Source organism: Bos mutus, chromosome 8 (genome assembly GCF_027580195.1).
Source record: "Bos mutus isolate GX-2022 chromosome 8, NWIPB_WYAK_1.1, whole genome shotgun sequence".
Classification (NCBI taxonomy): domain Eukaryota; kingdom Metazoa; phylum Chordata; class Mammalia; order Artiodactyla; family Bovidae; genus Bos; species Bos mutus.
The window spans coordinates 94,363,099-94,390,773 of NC_091624.1; the positions used below are offsets into that span (position 1 = coordinate 94,363,099).

At 38.1% G+C, this 27,675-nt stretch overlaps 1 protein-coding gene across 2 annotated transcripts in view; it reads right to left on the reverse strand.

Moving 5' to 3' along the window:
- Window positions 1–27,675, reverse strand: part of CAAP1 (caspase activity and apoptosis inhibitor 1) — a 72,804-nt gene that overhangs the window by 17,812 nt on the left and 27,317 nt on the right. The window lies entirely within an intron of this gene.

Below are 27,675 nucleotides of genomic sequence, written 5' to 3' on the forward strand. Positions count from 1 at the left end.
ACTGGACCTGCCCTCGCCTGGTGGGGGAACTGAAGCAGGGGTCCTATCCCCACATCGGGACAATTGTCTGAGTTACAGGAGAAATATTTAACGCTGAGACTGAAACAGCTGACCTGTGGTAGCCTAAACAGAATGAGAATCACAGTCCTTGCCACAGCCATACATATCCAGGACAGGGACACAGGTTCCCTGGAAGGTGCAGGGGCTGGCAGCTGGAGTTTAGAGACTGTGGAGCAATCCCAGGGCGAGGGCTGCAGCTGACTGGGCAGAGACAGACAGAGGGGATGTGAGGGAGGAGCCTGTGGTGGGAAATGACTGTGGAGGTAAGCCAGGCAGCCATGGAAGCAAGGCGATACTGCTGAGCCATCACCAAAGGCTCTCCCGCCCCACACACCAGCATCGGCAGCTGAAGGAGAAAAAGGCTGGCCCATCAAACACCTGAGGCACTGAACTACAGGGTAGGACCCCACCTAGGGTGCCCCTTTAAGTGTCTGATGCGCCATTCTACAGAGCAGGACCTAGGCGGGGGTCCCTCTATGTGCCTAACACACCAAACAACAGAGAAGGACTCCAGGCAAGGGAGCCCTCTAAGTGCCTGAACGGGTGGAGCAATGGAAAAAGACTGGCCAAAGAGGCCTTCTGATCACCAGCTACAAAAGGCTTGAAAAAAGACTCTGATAGGGCCATAACTCCTGCGGTAGATGCAGTCCATGTCCCTGCACACTTGGCATGGCCAGGGTCCCCGCAAGCCAAGCAGCTGCGCCACCTTCATGCTCAACTCTCACTGGGACAGATCTGTCACAGGCCAAAAAAGTCTTGCATCTATGTGCACAGGGTCGCTTCGGTCATGTCCAACACTTTGCGACCCTGTCGACTGTGGCCTGCCAGGCTTCTGTGTGGGGGTTCTCCAGGCAAGAATACTGGAGTGTATTGGCCAATACTGGTTGCCATATCCTTCAAGAGCAATATATTTCCTGCTGCCCTAGCCGACAACTCCCGAGTACCTGCTGCTGCCAGAACCCCTGTGACCCAAGCACCTACATCACCTCCACACCTGGCCCTCACAGAAGCAAACCCAAGTCCTCCAGGGCAGCCTCAGGAGCAAACCCCAGTGGACAACCCACATGCAGAGGTGGAAATAAAACCACAATTGAAACCCAGGGGCAGTGTGTCTAAGGAAGAAGACCCAAAACCTTCCCACCAGCTGTATAAGCTGCAGATTAAATCCACATGATCAACTAGGCAGACTCTCTATGAAATATATAAAAGGACATTGAGAGCTCCCACAAAGGAAAACGTGCTAGTTCTGTTAGCTGTGGACACTGGAGGCAAGAACACACAGGAGTAGGACCAGATCAGAATCTGAGCTGCCCCACAGCAGGTCCAGAGATAGCACAGTGTTGGAGGGCATCCTAGGGAGGTGAGGGGGACTGAGACTCCCAGCGTTGGAGGGCATCCTAGGGAGGTGAGGGGGACTGAGACTCCCAGCGAGGGGAAGGACTCGGACAGCAGTGACTCAAGACAAACATTTATTATTGTTTTGACGTGTTCTATAGATTCTTCTGTATTTTTTTCTTTTATTTTTCCCCCTCTGTTGCAACTGTTGATTTTATTGGCACTATGAAATCTAATTAAGCCTTTGATCTTTTTTTTCCCCTCACATTTTTTATAGTTCTAATAAACCTCTTCCTCTATGTTGGCCTTTTGCAGTTCTGTGGAGGTTTTTTCTTTTCTTTTCTGTTTTTTAATTTTAATTTTTTAAACCTATTTTTTTCTACATTTATTCCTTTAAACAAAGGAATAAATTTCCTTTTCCTACTGTTCTTTTCCCATTGCAGTTAATCTTTAATGTATATAAATCTTCTTTATCTACCTCTATTTAACTCTGCATATCTATTCTTTCTTTCCTTCCTTTCCTCACAACATATTTGTTAGTTTTATTTTCATTGCTCTATTCTCCAATCAGCACCTTGCTTTAGTTTTGTTTTCCAATTTGTGTTTTAGTTTTGTTCTTTTTTTAATTTATTTTAATTGGAGGCTAATTACAATATTGTAGCAGTTTTTGCCATACATTGACATGAATCAGCCATGGGTATACATGTGCCCCTGTCCTGAGCACCCTGTCTCATGCATCAAACCTGGACTGGTGATCTATTTCACATATGATATTATACATGTTTCAATGCCATTCTCCCAAATCATCCCACCTTCTCCCTCTCCCACAGAGTCCAAAAGACCATTCTAAACATCTGTGTCTCTTTTGCTGTCTCACATACAGGGTTATCGTTACCATCTTTGTAAATTCCATAAACGGCAGAGGAACCAGAGATCAAATTGCCAACATCTGCTGGATCACTGAAAAGGCAAGAGAGTTCCAGAAAAACATCTATTTCTGCTTTATTGACTATGCCAAAGCCTTTGACTGTGTGGATCACAATAAACTGTGGAAAATTCTGAGAGAGATGGGAATACCAGACCACCTGATCTGCCTCTTGAGAAATTTGTATGCAGGTCAGGAAGCAACAGTTAGAACTGGACATGGAACAACAGACTGGTTCCAAATAGGAAAAGGAGTTCGTCAAGGCTGTATATTGTCACCCTGTTTATTTAACTTAGATGCAGAGTACATCCTGAGAAACACTGGACTGGAAGAAACACAAACTGGAATCAAGATTGCTGGGAGAAATATCACTAACCTCAGATATGCAGATGACACCACCCTTATGGCAGAAAGTGAAGAGGAACTAAAAAGCCTCTTGATGAAAGTGAAAATGGAGAGTGAAAGGTTGGCTTAAAGCTCAACATTCAGAAAACGAAGATCATGGCATCTGGTCCCACCACTTCATGGGAAATAGATGGGGAAACAGTGGAAACAGTGTCAGACTTTATTTTGGGGGCTCCAAAATCACTGCAGATGGTGACTGCAGTCATGAAATTCAAAGACGCTTACTCCTTGGAAGGAAAGTTATGACCAACCTAGATAGCATATTCAAAAGCAGAGACATTACTTTGCCAACAAAGGTTCATCTAGTCAAGGCTATGGTTTTTCCTGTGGTCATGTATGGATGTGAGAGTTGGACTGTGAAGAAGGCTGAGCGCTGAAGAATTGATGCTTTTGAACTGTGGTGTTGGAGAAGACTCCTGAGAGTCCCTTGGACTGCAAGGAGATCCAACCAGTCCATTCTGAAGGAGATCAGCCCTGGGATTTCTTTGGAAGGAATGATGCTAAAGCTGAAACTCCAGTACTTTGGCCACCTCATGCGAAGAGCTGACTCATTGGAAAAGACTCTGATGCTGGGAGGGACTGGGGGCAGGAGGAAAAGGGGACGACAGAGGATGAGATGGCTGGATGGCATCACTGACTCGATGGACGTGAGTCTCAATGAACTCCGGGAGTTGGTGATGGACAGGGAGGCCTGGCGTGTTGTGATTCATGGGGTCACAAAGAGTCGGACACGATTGAGCAACTGATCTGATCTGATGTGTTAGTATACTGTATTGGTGTTTTTCTTTCTGGCTTACTTCATAGGCTCCAGTTTCATCTACCTCATTAGAACTGATTCAAATGTATTCTTTTTAATGGCTGAGTAATACTCCATTGTGTATATGTACCACAGCTTTCTTATTCATTTGTCTGCTGATGGACGTAGGTTGCTTCCATGTTCTGGCTATTATAAACAGTGCTGCGATGAACATTGGGGTACATGTGTCTCTTTCAATTCTGGTTTCCTTGTGTGTATGCCCAGCAGTGGGATTGCTGGGTCATAAGGCAGATCTATTTCCAGTTTTTTAAGGAATCTCCACACTATTCTCCATAGTGGCTGTACTAGTTTGCATTCCCACCAACAGTGTAACAGGGTTCCTTTTCTCCACACCCTCTCCAGCATTTTATTGCTTGTAGACTTTTGGATAGCAGCCATTCTGACTGGCATGAGATGGTACCTCACTGTGGTTTTGATTTGCATTTCTCTGATAATGAGTGAGGTTGAGCATCTTTTCATGTGTTTGTTAGCCATCTGTATGTCTTCTTTGGAGAAATGTCTGTTTAGTTCTTTGGCCCATTTTTTGATTGGGTCGTTTATTTTTCTGGCATTGAGCTGTGTGAGCTGCTTGTATATTTTTGAGATCAATTCTTTGTCAGTTGCTTCTTTTGCTATTATTTTCTCCCATTCTGAAGGCTGTCTTTTCACCTTACTTATAGTTTCCTTCATTGTGCAAAAGCTTTTAAGTTTAATTTGGTCCCACTTTTTTATTTTTGCTTTTATTTCCATCACTCTGGGAGGTGGGTCAAAGAGGATCCTCCTGTGGTTTATGTCAGAGAGTGTTTTGCCTATGTTCTCCTCTAGGAGTTTTATAGTTTCTGGTCTTATGCTTAGATCTTTAATCCATTTTGAGTTTATTTTTGTGTATGGTGTTAGAAAGTGTTCTAGTGTCATTCTTTTACAAGTGGTTGACCAGTTTTCCCAGCACCACTTGTTAAAGAGATTGTCTTTTCTTCATTGTATATTCTTGTCTTCTTTGTCGAAGATAAAGTGTCCATAGGTGTGTAGATTTATCTCTGGGCTTTCTATTTTGTTCCATTGATCTATATTTCTGTCTTTGTGCCAGTACCATACTGTCTTGATGACTGCAGCTTTGTAGTAGAGCCTGAAGTCAGGCAGGTTGATTCCTCCAGTTCCATTCTTCTTTCTCAAGATTGCTTTGGCTATTCCAGGTTTTTTGTATTTCCATACAAATTGTGAAATTATTTCTTCTAGTTCTCTGAAAAAAAATCACGTTGGTAGCTTGATAGGGATTGCACTGAATCTATAGATTGCTTTGGGTAGTATACTCATTTTCACTATATTGATTCTACCGCTCCATGAACACAGTATATTTCTCCATCTATTTGTGTCATCTTTGATTTCTTTCATCAGTGTTTTATAGTTTTCTATATATAGGTCTTCTGTTTCTTTGGTAGATTTATTCCTAAGTATTTTATTCTTTTCATTGCAATCATGAATGGAATTGTTTCCTTAATTTCTCTTTCTGTTTTCTCATTGTTAGTGTATAGGAATACAAGGGACTTCTGTGTGTTAATTTTATATCCTGCAACTTTACTATATTCATTGATTAGCTCTAATAATTTTCTGGTGGTGTCTTTAGGGTTTTCTATGTATAGGATCATGTCATCTGCAAACAGGGAGAGTTTTACTTCTTTTCATTCTGGATACCTTTTATTTCTTTTTCTTCTCTGATTGCTGTGGCTAAAACTTCCAAAACTATGTTGAAGAGTAGTGGTGAGAGTGGGCACCCTTGTTTTCTTCCTGACTTTAGGGGAAAGGCTTTCAATTTTTCACCATTAAGGATAATGTTTGCTGGGGGTTTATCATATATGGCTTTTATTATGTTGAGGTACATCCCTTCTATGCCTGCTTTCTGGGGGGTTTATCATAAGTGGATGTTGAATTTTGTCAAAGGCTTTATCTGCATCTATTGAGATAACCATATGATTTTTATCTTTCAATTTGTTCATGTGGTGAACACATTGATTGACTTGCAAATATTGAAGAATCCTTGCATCCCTGGGATAAAGCTTGGTCATAATGTATGATCTTTTTAATATGTTGTTAGATTCTGTTTGCTAGAATTTTGTTGAGGATTTTTGCATCTATGTTCATCAGTGATACTGGACTGTAGTTTTCTTTTTCTGTGGCATCTTTGTCTGGTTCTGGTATTAGGGTGATGGTGGCCTCATAGAATGATTTTGGCAGTTTACTTTCCTCTATAATTTTCTGGAAGAGTTTGAGTAAGATAGGTGTTAGCTCTTCTCTAAATTTTTGGTAGAATTCACCTATGAAGCCATCTGGTCCTGGGCTTTTGTTTGTTGGAAGATTTTTTATAACAGTTTTGATTTCTGTGCTTGTGATGGGACTGTTCACATTTTCTCTTTCTTCTTCAGTTTTGGAATGTTATACTTTTCTAAGAATTTGTCCATTTCTTCCAAGTTGTCCATTTTACTGTCATACAGTTGCTGATAGTAGTCTCTTATGATCCTTTGTATTTCTGTGTTGTCTGTTGTGATTTCTCCATTTTCATTTCTAATTTCGTTGACTTGATTCTTCTCCCTTTTTTTCCTGATGAGTCTGGCTAAAGGTTTGTCAATTTTATCTTCTCAAAGAAACAGCTTTTAGTTTTGTTGATTTTTGCTATAGTCTCCTTTGTTTTTATTTCTGCCCTAATTTTTATTTCTTTCTTTCTTTCCACTAACCCTGGGGATCTTCATTTATTCTTTCTCTGGTTGCTTTAGGTTTAAAGTGAGGTTATTTATTTGATTTTTCTCTTGTTTCTTGAGGTAAGCTTGTATTGCAATGAACCTTCCCCCTAGCACTGCTTTTTACTGAATCCCATAGATTTGGGGTTGTAGTGTTTTCATTTTGTTTCTATGCATATTTTCATTTCATTTTTGATTTCTTCTGTGATTTGCTGGTTATTGAGAAGTGTGCTGTTTAGCCTCCATGTTTGTATTTTTAATACTTTTCTTCCTGTAGTTGGCATCTAATCTTACCAGATTTTGATCAGAAAAGATGCTTAAAATGATTTCAATTTTTTTGAATTTACCCAGGCTAGATTTATGGCCATGGATGGGATCTATCCTGGAGAATGTCCGTGTACACTTGAGAAAATGGTGAAATTCATTGTTTTGGGGTGAAATGTCCTATAGATATCAATTAGATCTAACTTGTCCATTGTATCAAAAGTTTGTATTTCCTTGCTAATTTTCCATTTAGTCGATCTATCCATAGGTGTGAGTGGAGTATTAAAGTCTCTCAATATAATTGTGTTACTGTTAATTTCCCTTTTCATACTTGTTACCATTTGCCTTACATATTGTGGTGCTATGTTGGGTGCATATGTATTTATAATTGCTATATCTTCTTGGATTGATCCTTTGATCATTATGTAGTGTCCTTCTTTGTCTCTTTTCTCGGTCTTTATTTCAAAGTCTGTCTTATCTGATATGAGTATTGCTACTTCTTTTGCATTTGCATTTTCATGCATTCCATTTGCATGAAATATCTTTTTCCAGCCCTTCACTTTCAGTCTGTATGTGTCCCTTGTTTTGAGGTGGGTCTCTTCTAGACAGTATAATAGGGATCTTGTTTTTGTATCCACTCAGCCAGTCTTTTCTTTTGGTTGGGGCATTCAACTCATTTACATTTAAAGTAACTATTGATAAGTATGATCCCGCTGCCATTTACTTTGTCGTTCTGGGAAACCTTTTATGCGTTTCCTGTCTAGAGAAGATCCTTTAGCATTTGTTGAAGAGCTGGTTTGGTGGTGCTGAATTCTCTCAGCTTTTGCTTGTCTGTAAAGCTTTTGATTTTTCCTTCACATCTGAATGAGATCCTTGCAGGGTATAGTAATCTGGGTTGTAGGTTTTTCTGTTTCATCACTTTGAGTATGTCCTGCCATTCTCTTCTGGCCTGAAGAGTTTCTATCGAAAGATCAGCTGTTATCTTTATGGGAATCCCCTTGTGTATTATTTGTTGCTTTTCCCTTGCTGCTTTTAATATTTGCTCTGTGTTTGACCTTCATTAATTTGATTAATATGTGTCTTGGGGTGTTTTGCCTTGGGTTTATCCTGTTTGGGACTCTCTGGGTTTCTTGGACTTGGGTGGCTATTTCCTTCCCCATTTTAGGGAAGTTTTCAACTGTTATACCCTCAAGTATCTTCTCACGCCCTTTCTGTCTTCTTCTTCTGGGACTCCTATGATTCGAATGTTGGGGTGTTTAACATCGTCCCAGAGGTCTCTGAGGTTGTCCTCATTTAATTCTTTTTCCTTTTCCCCTCTCTGCTTCATTTCTTTCCAACATTCTATCTTCCACCTCACTTATCCTGTCTTCTGCTTCAGTTATTCTACTGTTGGTTCCCTCCAGAGTGTTTTTGATCTGAGTTATTGCATTATTCATTATATATTGACTCTTTTTTATTTCTTCTAGGTCCTTGTTAAACATTTCTTGCATCTTCTCAATCCTTGTCTCTAGTCTATTTATCTGTAACTCCATTTTGTTTTCAACATTTTGGATCATCCTTACTATCATTATTCTGAATTCTTTTCCAGGTAGACTCCTTATCTCCTCCTCTTGTTTGGTTTGGTGGGCATTTATCATGTTCCTTTACCTGCTGAATATTTCTGTGCCTTTTCGTTTTGTTTAGATTGCTGTGTTTGGGGGTGACCATTTTGTAGGCTGGAAATTTGTGGTTTCTCTTTATTGTGGAGGTTGCTCTTTGTGGGTGGGGTTCGATGAGTGGCTTGTCAAGGTTTCCTGGTTAGGGAAGCTTGTGTCTGTGTTCTGGTGGGTGGAGCTGGATCTGTTCTCTCTGGAGTGCAATGAAGTGTCCAGTAGTGAGTTTTGGGGTGTCTATGGGTTTGGCATGGCTTTGGGCAGCCTGTATTTTAATGCTCAGGGCTGTGTTCCTGTATTGCTAGAGAATTAGCATGGTATGTCTTGCTCTGGAACTTATTGGCTCTTGGGTGGAGCTTGGTTTCAGTGTACGTATGGAGGCTTTTGGATGAGCTCTTATTGATTAATGTTCCCTGGAGTCAGGAGTTTTCTGATGTTCTCAAGTTTTGGATTTAAGCCTCCTGCCTCTCGCTTTCAGTCTTATTCTTACAGTAGCCTCAAGACGTCTCCCCATCTATATACAACAGAGATGATAAAACATCTAGGTCAATGGTGAAAAGATTCTCCACAGTGAGGGACACCTAGAGAGGTTAACAAAGTTACATGGAGAAGAGAAGAGGGAAGAGGGAGATAGAGGTGACCAGGAGGACAAGACAGGGAGTCAAAAGGGGAGAGAGCAATCTAGCCAGTTATCAGCTCCCTAAGTGTCCTCCGCAGCCCGAACCCACAGAGATTCACAGAATTAAGTAGAGAAGGGGGAAGGAAGAGATAGAGGTAACCTGGGGGAGAAAAGGGAGAGTCAAAAGGGGAGAGAGCAAAGCCAGTCATCACTGCTGCTGCTGCTGGTGCTGCTAAGTCGCATCAGTCGTGTCCAACTCTGTGCGACCCCATAGACGGAAGCCCACCAGGTTCCTCCGTCCCTGGGATTCTCCAGTTAAGAGTACTGGAGTGGGGTGCCATTGCCTTCTCTGCCAATCATCACACCCCTAAGTAAAAATGGGAACTGAAGACTAGATTTTTAAAGGTACAAAATTGATAACAAATACCAAAAAGCAAAGATTAAAAATCTAGAGTAGAGGTTAGACTCTCAAAAATACAATATTAAAAATACAAAACAAAATAAGTCACAAAAATTATAAAATATATATATATATATGAAATTTCCTTTAAAAACAGGGTCTTTTTTTCAAGGTAAATAGTAGGTTATAAAAATGAAAGTTAAAGGAGTAATAAAGAACTTAAAATTTTTTTAAATTAAAAAATGATAATAGTAAAAATATATCTAGAAATTTCTCCGGAGCTGTTGAGGGCAGTGTGGGGTCAGTTCACTTTCAGATAGTTCCTTGTTCCAGCTTACACTTCTTCTCAAGGTCTATTGGCCCCTTCCAATGCTTACTCAGTGCTAACTACAGGATTTTAATCTGTTGCATCTGTCACAGAGCAGTTCCCTCTTATTTATTTTGGCTTCCTCTGTTTGCTAGTCTCTTCAGTGTCTAATTTCTGCCCTGACACAAGGGGGCAACAATGGTAATTTATTTAGGCTAACTTGTTCAGTTGTGTTGTAGGGAGGGAGGGACAATGCAAACAAATATCACTGGCATGTATGGGGAGTGCTCACAGTGTATGGACCATACTGGGTTTGCTCCAGCTCAAGGCGGTGTGTGCTTTCCTGGTCTACACTGCTCAGGTTCCGGGCTGCTCTGCAGGGGTACTGTCCAAAGTGGGCCCTGTGTTTTGTGCACTTTCCAGGTCTAAGATGCTCAGGTTCAGGTTCTCGGGTACTCCACAAAGGCACAGACTCAGTTGGGCATGCATTTTGTGCCCTTCCCAGGTCCAAGCAGCTCAGGCGACCAGATGCTTGGTGAGTGCACTGTCCCAGGTGGGCTGTGCATCTTAATCACCTCCCTGATCCCAGCCGCTCAGTTTCCCGAGTGGACTGCAAGAGCTCCATCTCAGGTATGCCACGTGTGTCCTCCTCTTGGGAGCTGATCTCTGGCTGTGACCCTCCTGGCAGATGTCAACCATCCAGGATCCCAGGAAGACTTGGCTAGTAACTGGGAGCCGGCTCACAGTTTGGTGGAGGAAGCCCATTTCTGGGGCTGAGATTGCCGCTTGCCTTCTGGCTTTGGCTGTCACACACCTGCCTCTCTGCCTCCGGCAGGGGGAGGGGCTTGAGTGCAGCAGGCTACCTCTTCTTTGGTATTCACTCAATCCTTTGTTCTGTGAGCGGGCCAGGCTGGGCCTTAGTTAGAGCTTTTCATGGCAAAGTTCGGTTTGTTTGTTTTTTCCTCTCTCTGGCTATCCCACAGTTTGGGCTGCTATCCCATGTTAGCTCCCTCAGATTGTCCTCAGGGGATTCAGGCCCAGTCCTCTCCCTAAGCATGCAACCCATGCTTCCCTGTCCGGCCCCCGCTAGCTGGTGGTGGACGCAAGTGTCTGGGCTACTTCTCCGCTGGGAGTTGCGATTAGGCATGTATTCTGTAGGCTTGTTTGCTTTTTCCTCCCAGGTATGTTGGCCTGAGATTCTAAAACTCCCCACATACCCACTAGTGAGAGGGTTTTCTAGTGTTTGGAAACTTCTCCTCCTTCACGACTCCCTCTCAAGGACAGGTCTCCATCCTTAATTCTTGTCTCTCTTTTTGTCTTTTATATTTTGTCCTACCTCATTTTGAAGAGAATGGGCTGCCTTGCTGGGTGCCTAGTGTCCTCCACCAGCAATCAGAAATTGTTTTGTGGAAGTTGCTCAGCAGTCAAATGATCTTTTGATGAATTTGTGCAGGAGAAAGTGGTCTCCCCATCCTATTCCTCAGCCATCTTAGGACCACCCGTTAGTTTTATTCTTAACTGGTAGATATAATTTTTGGTTTCCTTTGTTTGCCAGGTGAATCTACTGTACTTTATTTTTGTTGGATTGTTTTGATTTTGCTTATGGGTGTGTGTATATATATATTCAGTTACACTTTTTATTGTTGTTATAAACCTCTGCCTCTAGGTTGGGCTTTTATAGTTCTGTGGAGTTTTCCTTTTTTTTTCTCTCTCTCTTCTTTTCTCTTTTTTATAATTTTAAGTTTTAATTTTTTTAATGCTATTATATTTCTTCTACATTTTTTCCTTTGTTTGCCTTTCCTACTGTTCTTTTCCCCTTGCAGTTAATCTTTAATGTACATAAATCTTCTTTATCTACTAACTTTGCTTATCTATTCTTTCTTTCTTTTCTTTCCTCTCAACATATTTGTTAGTTTTCCTTTCACTGTTCTACTCTCCACTTGGCACCTTGCTTTAGTTTTGTTTTCCAGTTTGTGCTTTAGTTTTGTTCTTTACTGGTAAATATAATTTTTGATTTCCTTTGTTCGCTGGGTCAATCTATTGTACTTTATTTTGTTGGACTATTTTGACTTTGCTTATGGGTATATATGTATATGTGTATATTCCATTATTTTAATTATTATTTGCCTGGTTTTGTAACTGCCATTTGTCTGGAGGTCATCTTTGGTTTCTTGTTTTTGAGTATTTGTTTCATTCTCACTTAATGCCATAACAAACCACTTGTGGAATCTTCGTTCCTGACCAGAGATCAAGCTCTGAGCCTTTGGAGTGACAGCAATGACTCCAAGACCCTATACTACCAGAGAACTAAACCTAGGGAATATCAAATAGTGACAACTCACACAACGGAAACCACCTGAATACAAGATCCAACCACCCAACCACCAGTAGCACCCTGTGCAGGACACCTCATTTAAACAACAAACAAAACAAAAATAAAAAACCCAATCATCAGCAGACAGGATTACCACTTCACTCAGCCTTGCCCAACAGAGGAAAAACAACCAACCAACCAAAAAACTCAGCAAAAATCTCAGCCTATATGAAGCTTACACAAACCACTGGACTAACCAGAGTAGGACAGAAACCAAAAGGAAGAAAGAATTCAACCTTGAAGCCTGGGAAAAGGAGACCTCAAACACAATTAAAAAAATAATGAAAAGGCAGAGAAATACTACCCAAATGAAGGAACAAACTTGAAACACAGAAATTCAAACAAATGAAGAGAAAATAGGCAAACTAACTGAAAAAGAATTCAGAATAATGATAGTAAAGATGATCAAACACCTTGAAAACAAAATAGAGAAAATGCAAGAATCAATTAACAAAGACCTAGAAGAATTAAAGAATAAACATACAAACAATACAATTACTGAAATTAAAAATACTCTAAAAGGAATCAGTAGCAGAAGTGGAAGAATGAATCAGTGAGCTGGAAGATAAAATGGTGAAAATAACTTCTGAAGAGAAGAATAAAGTACAGGAATGAAAAGAACTGAAGATAGCCACAGAGACCTAAGGACAATATCAAAAGCACCAACATTTGAATTCTAGGGGTCCCAGAAAGAGAAAAAGAAAGGGTATGAGAAAATTTTTGAAGAGGTTATAGTTGAAAATTTCCCAAACATGGAAATGGAAATAGTCAATCAGGTCCAAGAGGCACAAAGAGCCCCATACAGGATAAACCCAAGGAGAAACACACTAAGACACATACTAATCAAACTAGCAAAGACTAAACACAAAGAAAGAATATTAAAAGTAGCAAGGGAAAAGCAACAAGTAACATACAAGGGGAATTCCATATGTTTAACAGTTGATCTTTCAGCAGAAACTCTGCCGGCCAGAAGGGAACGGCAGAATATATTTAAAGCACTGAAAGTGTAAAATCTACAACCAAGATTACTATATCTAGCAAGGATCTCATTCAAAATTGATGGAGAAATAAAATGCTTTTCAAACAAGCAAAAGTTAAGAGAATTCAGTACTACCAAAGCAGCTTTACAACAAATGTTAAAGGGACTTATATAGTCAAGAAATACAAGAGAAGAAAAAGATCTACAAAATCAACCCCCCAAAATTAAGAAAATGGTAATAGGAACATATATATCAATAATTACTTTAAATGTGAATGGATTAAATGCTCTAACCAAAAGACACAGGCTGGCTGAATGGATACAAAAACAAGACCCATATACATGCTCTCTACAAGAAACAAACTTCAGACCTAAAGACACATACGGAATGAAAGTAAGAGGATGGAAAAATATACTCCATGCAAATGGGAAGCAAAAGAAAGCTGACAAAATAGACAGCTTTTGTCCTCATATCAGGCAAAATAGACCTTAAAATAAAAAGATTACAAGAAATAAGGAAGGACACTACATAATGATCAAGGGATCAATCCAAGAGGAAGACATAACAATTGTAAATATCTGTACACCCAACATAGGAGCACCTCAATATTTAAAACAATTACTAATAGACATAAAAGGAGAAATGGACAGATCATCAAAACAGAAAATAAGGAAACACAAGTCTTAAATAATACATTAGATGAGATGGATCTCATTCATAACTTCAGGATATTCCATACAAATGCAGAAGAATACACCTTCTTCTCAAGTGCACATGGAACATTCTCCAGGATAGACCACATCTTGGGTCACAAATCAAACCTCAGTAAATTTAAGAATATTGAAATCGTATCAAGCATCCTCTCCGACCACAAAGCTATGAGACTAGATATCAATTACAAGAAAAAAAACTGTAAGAAACACAAACACATGGAGATTAAACAACACCTTTCTAAATAACCAACAGGTTACTGAAGAAATCAAAAGGGAAATCAAAAATTTTCTAGAAACAAATGACAATGAAAACATGACAACTCAAAACCTGTGGGATGCAGCAAAAGCAGTCCTAAGAGGGAAATTTATAGCAATACAATCCTACCCCAAGAAACAAAACAAAAGAAAACACATCAAATAGACAACCTAACTTTACACCTAAAACAACTGGGAAAAGAAAAAATAAACAAACAAAAAAACCCAAAATTAATAGAAGGAAAGAAATCATAAAGATCTGAGCAGAAATAAATGAAAAAGAAATGAAAGAAACAATAGTAAAGATTAATAAAACAAAAAGCTTGTTCTTTGAAAAAAAAAAAATGACATACCTTTAGCCAGATTCATCAAGAAAAAAAGACAGAAGAATCAAATCAACAAAATAAGAAATGAAAAAGCAGAGGTTACAACAGACAATGCAGAAATACAAAGGATTATAAGAGACTATTATGAACAACTATATGGCAATAAAATGGATAACCTGGAAGAAATGGACAGATTCTTAGAAAAGTTTAATCTTCCAAGACTGAAACAAGAAGAAATAGAAATTATGAACAACCCAATTACAAGCACTGAAATAGAAGCTGTGATCAAAAATTTCCTAAAAAACAAAAGCCCAGGACCAGCAGCTTCACAGGTGAATGCTATCAAACATTTAGAGAAGAGCTAATGCCTATCATCCTAAAACTCTTTCCAAAATCTGCAGAGGAAAGAACACCTCCAAACTCATTCTACAAGACCACCATCACCCTGATACCAAAACCAGACAGAGACAATACAAAAAAAGAAAACTACAGGCCAATATCACTGATGAACACAGATGCGAAAATCCTCAACAAAATTTCAGCAAACAGAATCCAGCAACACATCAAAAAGTTCATACACCATGACCAAGTTGGGTTTATTCCAGGGATGCCAGTATTCTTCAATATATGCAAATCAATCAATGTGATACACCATATTAACAAATTGAAAGATAAAAACCACATAACCATCTCAATAGATGCATAAAAAGCCTTTGACAAAATTCAGCACCCATTCATGATTAAAACTCTTCAAAAAATGGGCATAGAAGGAACCTACCTCAACACAGCAAAGACCATAGATGATAAGCCTACAGCAAACATTATTCTCAATGGTGAAAAACTGAAAGCATTCCCTCTAAGATCAGGAACAAGGCAAAGGTGTCTACTTTCACCACTATTATTCAACATAGTTTTGGAAGTCCTAGCTACAGCAATCAGAAAAGAAAAAGAAATAAAAGGAATCCAGATCAGAAAAGAAGTAGTAAAGCTCTCACTGTTTGCAGATGACAAGATACTGTACACAGAAAACCCTAAAGATTTTCTGTGGGTTTTTGTGATACCCACACAAAAAATTTTGTGATAATTAATTAAATTTTTTTTAATTTACACAAAATTACTAGAGCTAATCAGTGAATTTAGAAAAGTCACAGGATACAAAGTCAATACACAGAAATCACTTGCATTTCTATATACTAACAATGAAAAAGCAGAAAGAAATTAAGGAATCAATCCCATTCACCACTGCAACAAAAAGAATTAAATATCTAGGAATATACTTATCTAAGGAGACAAAAGAACTGTACACAGATCATTATAAGACGCTAATGAAAGAAATCAAAGACGACATAAACAGATGGAGAGATATTCTGTGTTTCTGGGTGTAGGAAGAATCAATATTGTGAAAATGACTATACTACCAAACACAATCTGCAGATTCAATGCAACCCCTATCAAATTACCAATGGCATTTTTCACAGAACTAGAAAAAAAAATTTTACAATTCATATGGAAAACACAAAAGACCCTGAATAAACAAAGTAGTCTTGAGAAAGAATGGAGCTGGAGGAATCAACCTTGCTGATTTCAGATTATACTACAAAGCTACAGTCATCAAGAGAGTATGATACTGGCACTAAAACAGAAATATAGACCAATGGAACAAGACAGAAAGCCCAGAAATAAACCCATTCACATATGGGTACCTTATTTTTGACAAAGAAGGCAAGAATATACAATGGAGCCAAGACAGTCTCTTCAAAAGTGGTGCTGGGAAAACTGGACAGCTACATGTAAAAGAATGAAGTTAGAATACTTCCTAACAGCATACACAAAGATAAACTCAAAATGGATTAAAGAGCTAAATGTAAGACCAGAAACTATAAAACTCTTAGAGGAAAACACAGGTAGAATACTCAGTGACATAAGTCAAAGCAAGATCCTCTATGACCCACCTTCTAGAGTAATGGAAATAAAAACAAAAGTAAGCAACTGGGACCTGATTAAACTTAAAAGCTTCTGCACAGCAAAGGAACCTATAAGCAAGATGAAAAGACAACCCTCAGAATGGGAGACAATAACAGCAAATTAAGCAACTGACAAAGGATTAATTTCCAAAATATACAAGCAGCTCATACAACTCAATACTAGAAAAACAAACAACCCAATCAAATAGTGGGAAAAAGACTTAAACAAACATTTCTGCAAAGAAGACATACAGATGGCTAACAAACACATGAAAAGATACTCAACATTGCTCATTATTAAAGAAATGCAAATCAAAACTACAATGAGATATCACCTCACACCAGTCAGAATGGCCATCATCAAAAAGTCTACAAACAATAAATGCTGGAGAAGGTGTGGAGAAAAGGAAACGCTCTTGCACTGTTGGTGGGAATGTAAACTGATACAGCCAAATGGAAGAACGTATGGAGATTCCTCAAAAAACTAGAAAGAAAATGACCATATGACCCAGCAATCCCACTCCTAGGCATATACCCTGAGGAAACCAAAACTGAAAAAGACACATGTATCCCAATGTTCACTGAAGCACTATTTACGATAGCTAGAACATGGAAGCAACCTAGATGTCCATTGACAGATGGATGGATAAAGAAGTTGTGGTACATATACACAATGGAATATTACTCAGCCATTAAAGGAACGTATTTGAGTCAGTTCTAATGAGGTGGATGAACCTATTATACAGAGTGCAGTCAGTCAGAAAGAGAAAGATAAATATCATATACTAATGCACATATATGGAATCTAGAAAAATGGTACTGAAGAATTTATTTCCAGGGCAGCAATGGAGAAACAGAAACAGAGAACAGAGAACAGACTTATGCATGTGGGGAGAGGGGAGGAGAGGGTGAGACGTATGGAGAGAGCAACATGGAAACTTACATTACCATATGTGAAATAGACAACCAACGGAAATTTGCTGTATGGCTCAGGAAACTCAAGCAGGGACTCTGCATCAACCTAGAGGGCTGGGATGGGAAGGGAAATGGGAGGGAGGTTCAAAGGGGAGGGGATATATGTATACCTATGGCTGATTCATGTTGAGGTTTGACAGAAAACAACAAAATTCTGTAAAGCAATTATCCTTCAATAAAATAAATTAATTAATTTTTAAAAATACAGGTAAGCCAATTTAAAAAAAAGGACAAAAAAAAAAAAAAGAACCTCTATGAAGACCACATATTTTAAAAAGGGCACATGATCAATGCTTAATATAAAAGACTGATATGAATCTATACAAGTAATAAAAACAAATCTAAAGGCTAAGGGAAATGAACCAAAATTTAACTCAGTTTTGTTAAAACCAGAAAGAAAAACACGTTTATAAGCAACTCACTCTTTGGGGTAGGTGGTAGAATATCAAAGGACAAATATAACTAACATTCTATTTCACTTTTATTTTCTTTTTAAGAACTTGTACACACTGGACAGGGTAGAACAGAAAGAAGGAATTCTTTTAATCAGCTATCATCCACTTATTCAAAAGAATATGAGTATCCACTATATACAATCAGTGAAAGAATTCTAAGATATAATCCTTTACCTTGCTACTGCTGCTAAGTCGCTTCAGTCGTGTCTGACTCTGTGTGACCCCATAGATGGCAGCCCACCAGGCTCCCCTGTCCCTGGGATTCTCCAGGCAAGAGTACTAGAGTGGGTTGCCACTGCCTTCTCCAAATCCTTTACCTTACAGTATCTAAATTTAGGTATCCATAAATGTTTATTGAATTGGGCGATGTTATAACAGAAGTAAATAAAATAGGGAGTAGTGGTATCAATGAGGTGATAATCAATTCTACAGTAAGGGGAATGAGGAAAAAAAGTGAGGCAAGCATAAATAGGTTAAGAAAGGCCTCATCAATCTGGAGATGTCTGAGCTTAAAGAGAGCCTGGTGGCTCAGTGGTAAATAATCTGCCTGCAATGCAGGAGATGCGGGTTTGATCCCAGGGTCAGCAAGATTCCCTGGAGAAGAAAATGGCAACCCACTCCAGTATTCTTACCTGGGAAATCTTATGGACAGAGGAGCCTGGCAGCCTAGTCAATGAGGTCACAAAAGAGTCAGACACAAGTTAGCAACTAAACAACAATCTTAAAGAACAAGTAGTTTGACCTAAATAAGAGCATACCATGGGTGTGAACAAGCATAAATCTCAGATTTGAACAAACTTCAAGACAGATATTAAAACTTCTAGTCACAGTGATAGATTTCCAGTCCTACTGTGAGATATGCAGGAACTAAACACATGACACAGCAACAGAGTTCTGGCTTTCAAAAGGTGACTTCTCTAAGACTACAGTACAGTAAGTTTGACTTCAATTCCCAGTAAATCTATAGATTAAGAGATTTATGAACTATGAAAAAGGTAGTGCTAATTAGTTTAGACAGACCAGGTAGCATCTGATCAGGGATCTAAAAGCTCTGTGGAGACTGACATGGTTCTCTTGGGGAGGAGCGCACAGTTATAAGAAATAGCAAAAGCAAGTCCTTGACTTAAGAGTGCTTAGAGTGGAGGGGAAAATCAAGATGAAGGAAGAGAGGGAGTTAGGGGGAAGGTGACAGGTCACATCACGTGGCACTGTCCCTACCACACCATACCATATGGTACCAGCCACCAGAGAGAAGGAAGGAATTGAGATTTTATTTTGAGATGGAAAGATTTTAGAAGACTTTGAGAAGAAGAGTGACATGACCATTCTTACAGTTTAAAACAATCATGCAGACTGCTGTGTGGAAAAAAAGACTATAGGAATGTATAGACAGCAAGAGAGGGATCAGGATACTCTAAGAATCAGCACCAGAATAATGGCTAAGAAGAGGTGTTTGGATTGGCTGGATTCTGAATATTCTGAAAGCAAAGTTGACAGGTTTTGCTGATAGAAAAAAAAGGACTCATCAAGAATGAGTTCAGGATTTTCCTAGTGGTCCAGGGTTTAGAACTCTGAGCTATATTAAAAAAAGAACTCTGAGCTTCCACCGCAGGCGACATGGGTTCTATTCCTGGTTGGGAAAAGAAGATCCTTCAGGCCATTTGGTGCAGCCACAAAAAAATATGAGTTCAATGTTTGTGTTTTATTTGTTTGCTGCTCTGCAAGCAAACAAGGGGTGGAGGGCAAGGTAAGGATCTAGAATTTATTATGGGACATATTAATGTTTAAGATGCATATTCAACATCGAGTAAGTAAGCTGGATATACAAATGTTGGAAAGAGTTCTGAATTGAAGAAATAAATTCGTAGATGCCAGTACTAAAACTATGTAAGATCACTAGCTGGGACTGTAGAAAAAAGTACCAAGACACTCAGCCTTCAGAAGTCAAGTAGAGGGGAGTATAATGCCAAGGTGACTAAGAACAAAGACAGTGTCAGGGAACGAGAAATAATCAAAGGTGTCACACACGGCTGGTAGGTCAAGATGAGGACCCTGCAGTGACCAGAGAAATAGCTGCTGGCAAGGATTCACTAGAGAGTAGGACCCTGATGAAGAGAGTTAACAACTACAAGTCCCAGAAGGGAATGTGGCCACTATACAAATAGAGGGGCTGGTTCCAGCAACATAAAGACTTCAAGCACTTTAATGGGAAGAAAGGGGAATACGTAAGTTCAGGTACAAACAGATATGCAAATTTAATTTACACATCTGTTTTCCTTGACTAGTTAAGTTCTTGTGAAGCCAGGCCACACTGTATTCATCTTTCTATCCCTGGTTCCCAGTACAAAACAACAATTTGTTTGTAGAAAGAAGGGATCGGCCTTAAAATTTGAAGACATGCCATTCAGGGAAATACTGAATTCACTGTCTATAACCCAAAGGACACAGAAGGACCAAGTGGATAGAAGTTACATAAAGGCAGACTATGATCCGACACAGTGACACTTTTACCCATTAGAGACAGCCAGGATGATACTAAGGGGATGCAGCAGAAAACATTAATGACATTATTAATGGTAGAAATTTTATAACAGTGGCTGATATTTATGGAACAGTTACTTTGTACAAAGCATTTCATTTCTCTAAAGCACTTCACAAGTATTAGTCCATTTCATCCTTATGCCAACGTAGTGGAACAGGCATTCATTTATTATCTGCATTTCACCAATGAGGAAACTGAGGAAAAGAGAATTGAAGTAACTTGCCCCAGTTTATACAACTTAAATGGCAGAACCAACATTCAAACCCAAGTACATTTTGAAAATCTATGCATTTAAACCTTTCGTACTGCCTCTCAGATCTTAACAAAATCAGAATGACCACAAAACCTTCACAGATTAGAATGCTGGTTCAGACAAACATATCTTCTAGATCCCTTAAACCCACCTAAATAAATATAATATGAGGGAGACAAAGACCCAAAAAGTATTTATTAAATGTGGATAGAAATTCAGAGGATAAAAAACAAGCCATAGACTGTGAGAAAATATTTACAAAACACATTTGATAAAAGACTGGTATCCAAAATATATAAAGAACTCTTAAAACTCAACTATCAAAAAACAAAGGACCAAATTTTTGAATGGGCAAAAGATGTGAAGAGACAAGTTACCAAAGAAGAGATACAGATGGCAAAGAAGCACATGAAAAGATGCTCAACATCACAGACCATTACAGCGGGCACTGCAAAGTAAAACTAGACACCCATCAGAAAGGCCAAAATCCAAAACAACGCTGCTGCTGCTGCTGCTGCTGCTAAGTCACTTCAGTCGTGCCTGACTCTGTGCGACCCCATAGACGGCAGCCCACCAGGCTCCGCCGTCCCTGGGATTCTCCAGGCAAGAACACTGGAGTGGGCTGCCATTTCCTTCTCCAATGCGTGAAAGTGGAAAGTGAAAGTGAAGTCACTCAGACGCAACCCCATGGACTGCAGCCCACCAGGCTCCTCCGTCCATGGGATTTTCCAGGCAAGAGCACTGGAGTGGGTATCCAAAACACTGGCAGGCACCAAGTGCCAGCAACGATGTGAAACATCGGGAACTCTCATTCATGGGAATGTGAAATGGTACAGAGCTTTGAAAGACAGTGTGGCTGTTTCTTACAAGACTAAATATGGCATTGACCCAGAGTTGAATACTTATGTCCACACAAAAACCTGCATACAAATGAATGTAACAGCGTTAGTCACAACTGCCAAATTTGGAAGCAAGATGTCCTTCAGTAGGTGAAAGGATAAGCAAACTGCAGTACATTCATACAATGGAAGATTATTCAGCAGTAAAAGAAATGTTATCAAATCATAAAAAGACACAGAAGAATCTCAAATGTGTACTGCTAAGCGAAAAAAGCCAATCTGCAAAAACTACGTATTATATGAGCTCAGCTGAATGACATTACAGAAAAGACAAAACTACAGAGACAGTAAAAAGGTGGGTGGTTGCCAGGAGTCTAGGGGGAGAGAGAAAAAAGGAATGAACAGGTAAAACTATACTGTATGATACTATCATGGTGGATACCTTATTGTAAGTTACCAAAACTCACGACAGGTACAGCACAAAGAATGAACCCTAATGTAAACTATGGACTTTAGTTAGTGATAATGTATTAATATTGTGCATCAAGTGTAACAAATTTACCACACTAATGCAAGATAATATGGGAAACTGGAAGAACTGGTAAGTGGGTATACAGGAGCTCTGTAGTTCCCACTCGATTTTTTTTATAAATCTAAAGATATTCAAAAAAATTTTTAAGTATTACCTTTCAAAAACAAAGTTTGTTAACTACAAGCATATTATGTATCAACTATATGACACAGCAACCAAAACCGCCAATTACATCACAGGCTATGGATGCTAGGTACATAAAAAGTTCAGGACCTGCTGACAAGCCTAGTATTTACTATCTTCCCTTTGGGAGGACAGCTTTTATATAAGGAGTTACTTTTTCCAATGAACTGGATGAGAACATAATGATTGAAAAGCACAGAGGATCCAAAGGGGATTCAAACATCTGAGGAGGTTTGGCGGATGTGAACTCCAAAGCAGCTGGAGAGACATACTTCCTCACAGTGTGTCTGGGATACTATCAAACGCATCACAAGATATAATGCTTAAAATGAGATATAATGCTTTACAATTTAAAGAAACATGAAAACAAACATTTCTCTCAAAATACTGAATCCAAGTCTTCATAATTTCATTCTCAGTAAAACACACACAGAGCATGACACATCCCCAAACCTTCTCAGTTTACTTTAAAAAAAAGAAAAGAAATACAGAAAAGTCTCATATTTAAATTCAACGGGGGCCTTCACAAGGTACAGGAAGAGTATGGGCTAATTTGCCATATAAAATGTAATTTTCACCCTTTCATTTAACTACTACTCACAGAAAGAGACAAATTAAAAAGCAGGGAGGATCATGTTTGGTGTCACTGCTGGTAATAACTTGTGAAAAAGCTCAAAGGAACGAGAAAAGAGATGTAAATTCTTAAGCCACACTGATGGTTATACCACAATCTCTTCTTACTTCACCAATCACTGAATTGGATATCATTTCCCCAGAACAATTTTGTTTTAAATCTTTAAAGAAGTTAACTCGTGTTGAGAAGCCACACTCTGTGAATACGTATTTGTTAGAGCCAGTCAAGGGGATAATCAAGGACTAGGAGGAAAGGAATTAGACTCCAACTTTGAAAACAAACCAGCAGTCCAAGTGTACACATGCTTTCTGCTTTCAACTCCCCAACAGGCTTGGAACACTTTCTTTTCAGTCTCCCCTCAGCTCTCTAACAGGCCTGCCTGCAACTGTGGTCTTCAAATGAAGAGGGTGTGCAGAGTTCATTTGCCAAACCAGGGATCTCTTCACATAAAACTTCTGGCCTATAAATGCTACTGACTGATGATCTCCATTCTCTCTTCCTTTACTAAGCAATAGAAGTCTGATGACACTTTTCTCATTGTCTTTTCAGTTTTTTGTAACTTGTACTTATTCCTCCATGGTTGTGAAGTTCTTTTCAGCTAAAATCAACCCCTTTGTTAAGTGCAAATTCATTTCTTCATTCTTTTTTATTCTAGTTCCCCTCCGTAACTACCTTCGCTTACACTAGAGCAGTATTACCTCAGAACAACAATAACAACAAAAGCAGTAAGAACAAAAATTAGCTGAGTTTTTCTATTTACTCTCACCTTAAGGATTCAAATAGTCTCATACAGTTTTTTTGTTTAGTATCTTTGCTAAACAATGGAAAAATCTCATATCACATTTAATTTTTTAGAAGTAATAAATGAACACTTATGGTCACCATCAATCCTTAATAACAGTCTGAAAGAGTTATCTCTCAACTTCATTGTTTACATAAACCTATCAGTGAAAACATTTTTAAGTACCTGTCCCACTACAGACACACAAAATTTATTTTTACTTATAAATTAATACATAATTAACATGAACTACTATTAATTACTATATTTAACTGAAAAATTTTAAAGGAAGAAATGTAAATATATTCATAAAAATACATAAAAACTACATAATAGTTTTCATGTATTTATTCACTTTAAAATTTCGAGTATTTTCATTTTATATTCTCAGGCAGTGTGTATAATTATACTTTGTTGACCAGCAGTCTGAAAGGCTGAAAGTATCTAAATTTCATCACATGGGTTAACCACTGCGAACAATTTTTCCCTATTAAATTCTACTTTTCAAATTCCTGAAGCTCTCAACAAGGTAAATTCTTAAAGCTATCATTCACTAACTCCTGAATTAGAAGGCCAAAATAATTGCGTGAGGCAACTACATTAATTAAAAAAAAAAGGGACAAGACTTGCGTCTAATCATAATAAAAGTCTGTGTGCATTTTTTTGTGTGTTTGCATGTCTTTCTCTAATAGATAAGAGTAATAATTTCATTAATAAGAGTAATAATTTCATTCTCAGTAAAACATACACAGAGCATGACACATCCCAAAACCTTCTCAGTTTACTTTAAAAAAAAGAAAAGAAATACAGAAAAGTCTCATATTTAAATTCAACAGTGGGCCTTCAAAAGGTACAGGAAGAGTATGGGCTAATTGTAATGGAGAGAGAGAGACGATTGTATATCTCATTATTCTTATATTAAACAATTTAATAAAACAGTTATTAACACTCTTCACAAGTGCCAACACTGCACTAGGCACTGGTCTTTAGAAAATCTGATGGAAAGGAACTTCAAGATTAAGGTCAAACATCCAAATGTTTAAACACTACTTGAATCTTCTCTACAGCAGCACCACCAAGTGGCCATTTGTGTAACTTGTGTGAAAACACCTTCAGCAATATGGATGTATCAGAAAGCAGAATGCATTTTCTGATACATCTGACTATTTGAAATAAACAAATTGAACCAACCATATCTAATAACAACCTTATCTACTAGCCCTACTTTTATTCTCTATTAGAACAAACCTAATCAGTCTTCTACATAGCAGCCTTTCCAATATTTTAAAGGAACTACTATAAATCTCAATTCTTCTCTTCATCCTAAATATACAATTTTAACTTAGCTATTTAATCATGTAGAGTTAAAAAAAAATTCTTATAAACAACTCCCAAGAAGGAACACAAACATAAGAGCTTAATTCTTGAAGTTACAAAGGAGAATAATTTGCAAAATTACACATACTCCAGTTATAAACTTTAAAGCAACAATTTAAATTGCTTTAATATTACTGAATATCTTAAAATTTATTTATTTATAGATAAATATATGAGAGTTCATTAATATTAGCAAGGATTTGTTTTATATTTTAAAAATATTTTCAATGTATTAAATAACTTTGACACAGAAACAGAGAACAGACTCGTGGACACAGCAGGAAAAGGTGAAGTTGGGGTGATTAGAGAGAGCAGCACTGAACCATACACATTGCCATATGTAAAACACACAGCTAGTGGGGAGCTCAACCTAGTGCTCTGTGACAACCTGGGGTGGGGCGGCGGCGGGGGGAGAGGGGAGCAGGGTGTGGGTCGGAGGCTCAGGAGTCAAGAGCGAGGGGATATATGTATACTTGTGCCTGATTCATGCTGTTATATGGCAGAAACCAACACAACACTGTAAAGCAATTATCCCCCAATTTTAAAAAGGCAAAAAAAGAAACTGTAAAGCACATAAACTGAAAAATAAATATCTTTTGACAAATAGCAGTTGCATTTTTTTAACTGTAGCACAAATGACCAATTTAGAAAATTTATATAAACCATTCTTCTACCCTTTTGCTAAAAATGATTTACAACACTAATCCTAATGCTATTTTACTACAGTATCAATCAACTGGATTATATTTACATTTAAATGTTTTCTCAGTGAGGGCTGAAGTTAGTGTAGAGTCTGATACTCATCTTCAGCACAGCCAGTTTCATAAATGAATTTCCTATCAACAAGATAAATAATACCAGTACTAGACAAAGAAATGCCAATTTCAATTTACCTAATTCATAGTTACTGTTTCTCAATATTGACTATTTCAGAAGCTGAAAAAACTGAAAAGATAATTTAAATAACTTGCCAATATCATATACTATTAATAGAGCATAATAATAAGATTTATTTTATCCTGAAAGAGCAAAGAGAAAATTCAACGCTGCTTTATATTTTGGTCTACTGAACAGTTACTTTAATACTAAGTAAGCTTCAGTGAATTTTCTTAAATGGTCAAGCCATTAAATAAAATGACAATGCATTCACAAGGAGAATTATGTTCTGTTTTTATTAACCAACTGTGAGCAAAAATAGAAAGAGATAACAATAAATCAATTTTTAAAATCTGCATATTAAAAATAGACAGTATTAGTCCATTTAGAAAAAAGGCAATCTTTACTGAGCCTACCAGCATTTCTGTTTCCTAGGGTACCTCAACTTCTTGGGTAACTCCCTGCAAGCTACTTACCCTCTGGTTCGGATTTCAGTTTTACTAACATTCGTCTGTAAGGTGTTACACATAATTGAATCTTCTAAATAATTTCTAATATACAACATTATGCAACAAAATTTAAAATTTTAACCTTTTCATAGGCATTTGTCTAAACGACTTACTTTCCTGTTTTCCAAAAGGAGCTGAGAAGTAACCATTTCCTCTACATTCAGTCACAGGATGCACACGAACAGTACTGCACATGGTACTGCTGTGCTTGGATCTCCTGTCTCCTCACTCCTGCCGGCTGTCACTTACCGATGACTGTGTTCCTGACGTTTCTGATGCTGAAGTGAGAACCTACGAGTGTCTATCAAGGCTCCTGAGCATTAAAAACTGGGCTTTGTGGTATCCGGCTACTGAGTTATTTTTCTCTCCTTCTTTGCCTCCATCGCTAATTTTCAAATGACTGAAGTTACCATTAAAAAAAAAAAAGAGTCACAGCAAAATAGGCTGTTAGCACCAGGAAGGAAATTCTGAAGAGAGCTCCAGGTGCTGGAACAAGGGAGCAGAAAAACCCTTAGAGCACAGCACTAGCTAATTTGTACAATGGGGTCTCCATTCCTTTTTCCCTGGGAACGAGAATCAACCTGCCCATTCTGAACTTTTCCATCCCTTATATGGCATTCTTCTCTACACAGATAATCTAGTAACAGTCTGTACACAACCTGCTGATTAAATGCAAAAACAGAAACAAAGGTAGAAACAACAGCAGTGTTGTCAAAACACACAAGGTACAAGAGTTAAATGATTATGACTACATTATATGAAAATAATGTGTGCTTAGCATGTATTTATACATGACAAATATAAAACTATGAATCTGAGTTAATGCCTGTGGGAATGCTAAAAAGAAGCAAGAATATACTGAGAAGAAATAAGAATACAAAGATATAATTTTGTCTGGCTATTGAAGAAGTTAACACAACAGGACTTCTGAAAAGCACTGGAATTCTCAAAATCATCAGAAATATATATAAATGCCAGAGAACATAAGTTAGAATTATAGAAAACTTAGATTTTGTTCTCTCTACATACAAACTGCAAGAATCACATAATTAACCAACTTGTTTTCCCCTTTCTTAATTAAGTGTTGGTAATACAGGCCATAGCTTAAAAGAAGAAATTCTGCCTGAATAAACTGATGACCTGCATCTCTCTCTACCAAGGAAGTTCTAATGACTCAAAGTTTTAGAGAAACTATTCTAAGCCATCAAAGATTAGCTGCCTATGAAATAAACAAGATAACCCTTTTGGCCGCAACAGACTCTCATGGCTCTGAAGTAATTTTATCAGGAAAATGGAAAAATATATGAGGCAGTCTTTGAGGAACTAATAAAAACTTATTTTTACATTCAATTTTCTCTACCAGGCATGAGGAAAAAGCAAACAAACAAAAAGACATCTAACAGATTAGCCCTACTGAGCTACCTACTGAGTTATTTATTTGTTGAATAAATAATAACAAATACCATTTTACTTGGGTTACAAAAGTTACTGATTTGTAGAAAACAATACATAAGGAAGAAAGTAAACAACAACAAAACATCAAGCAAAAAAAGAGAGAGGGAAAATAATCCTATAAAATTGTTTTCCTCCACATAAAACCCACAGTTATCCA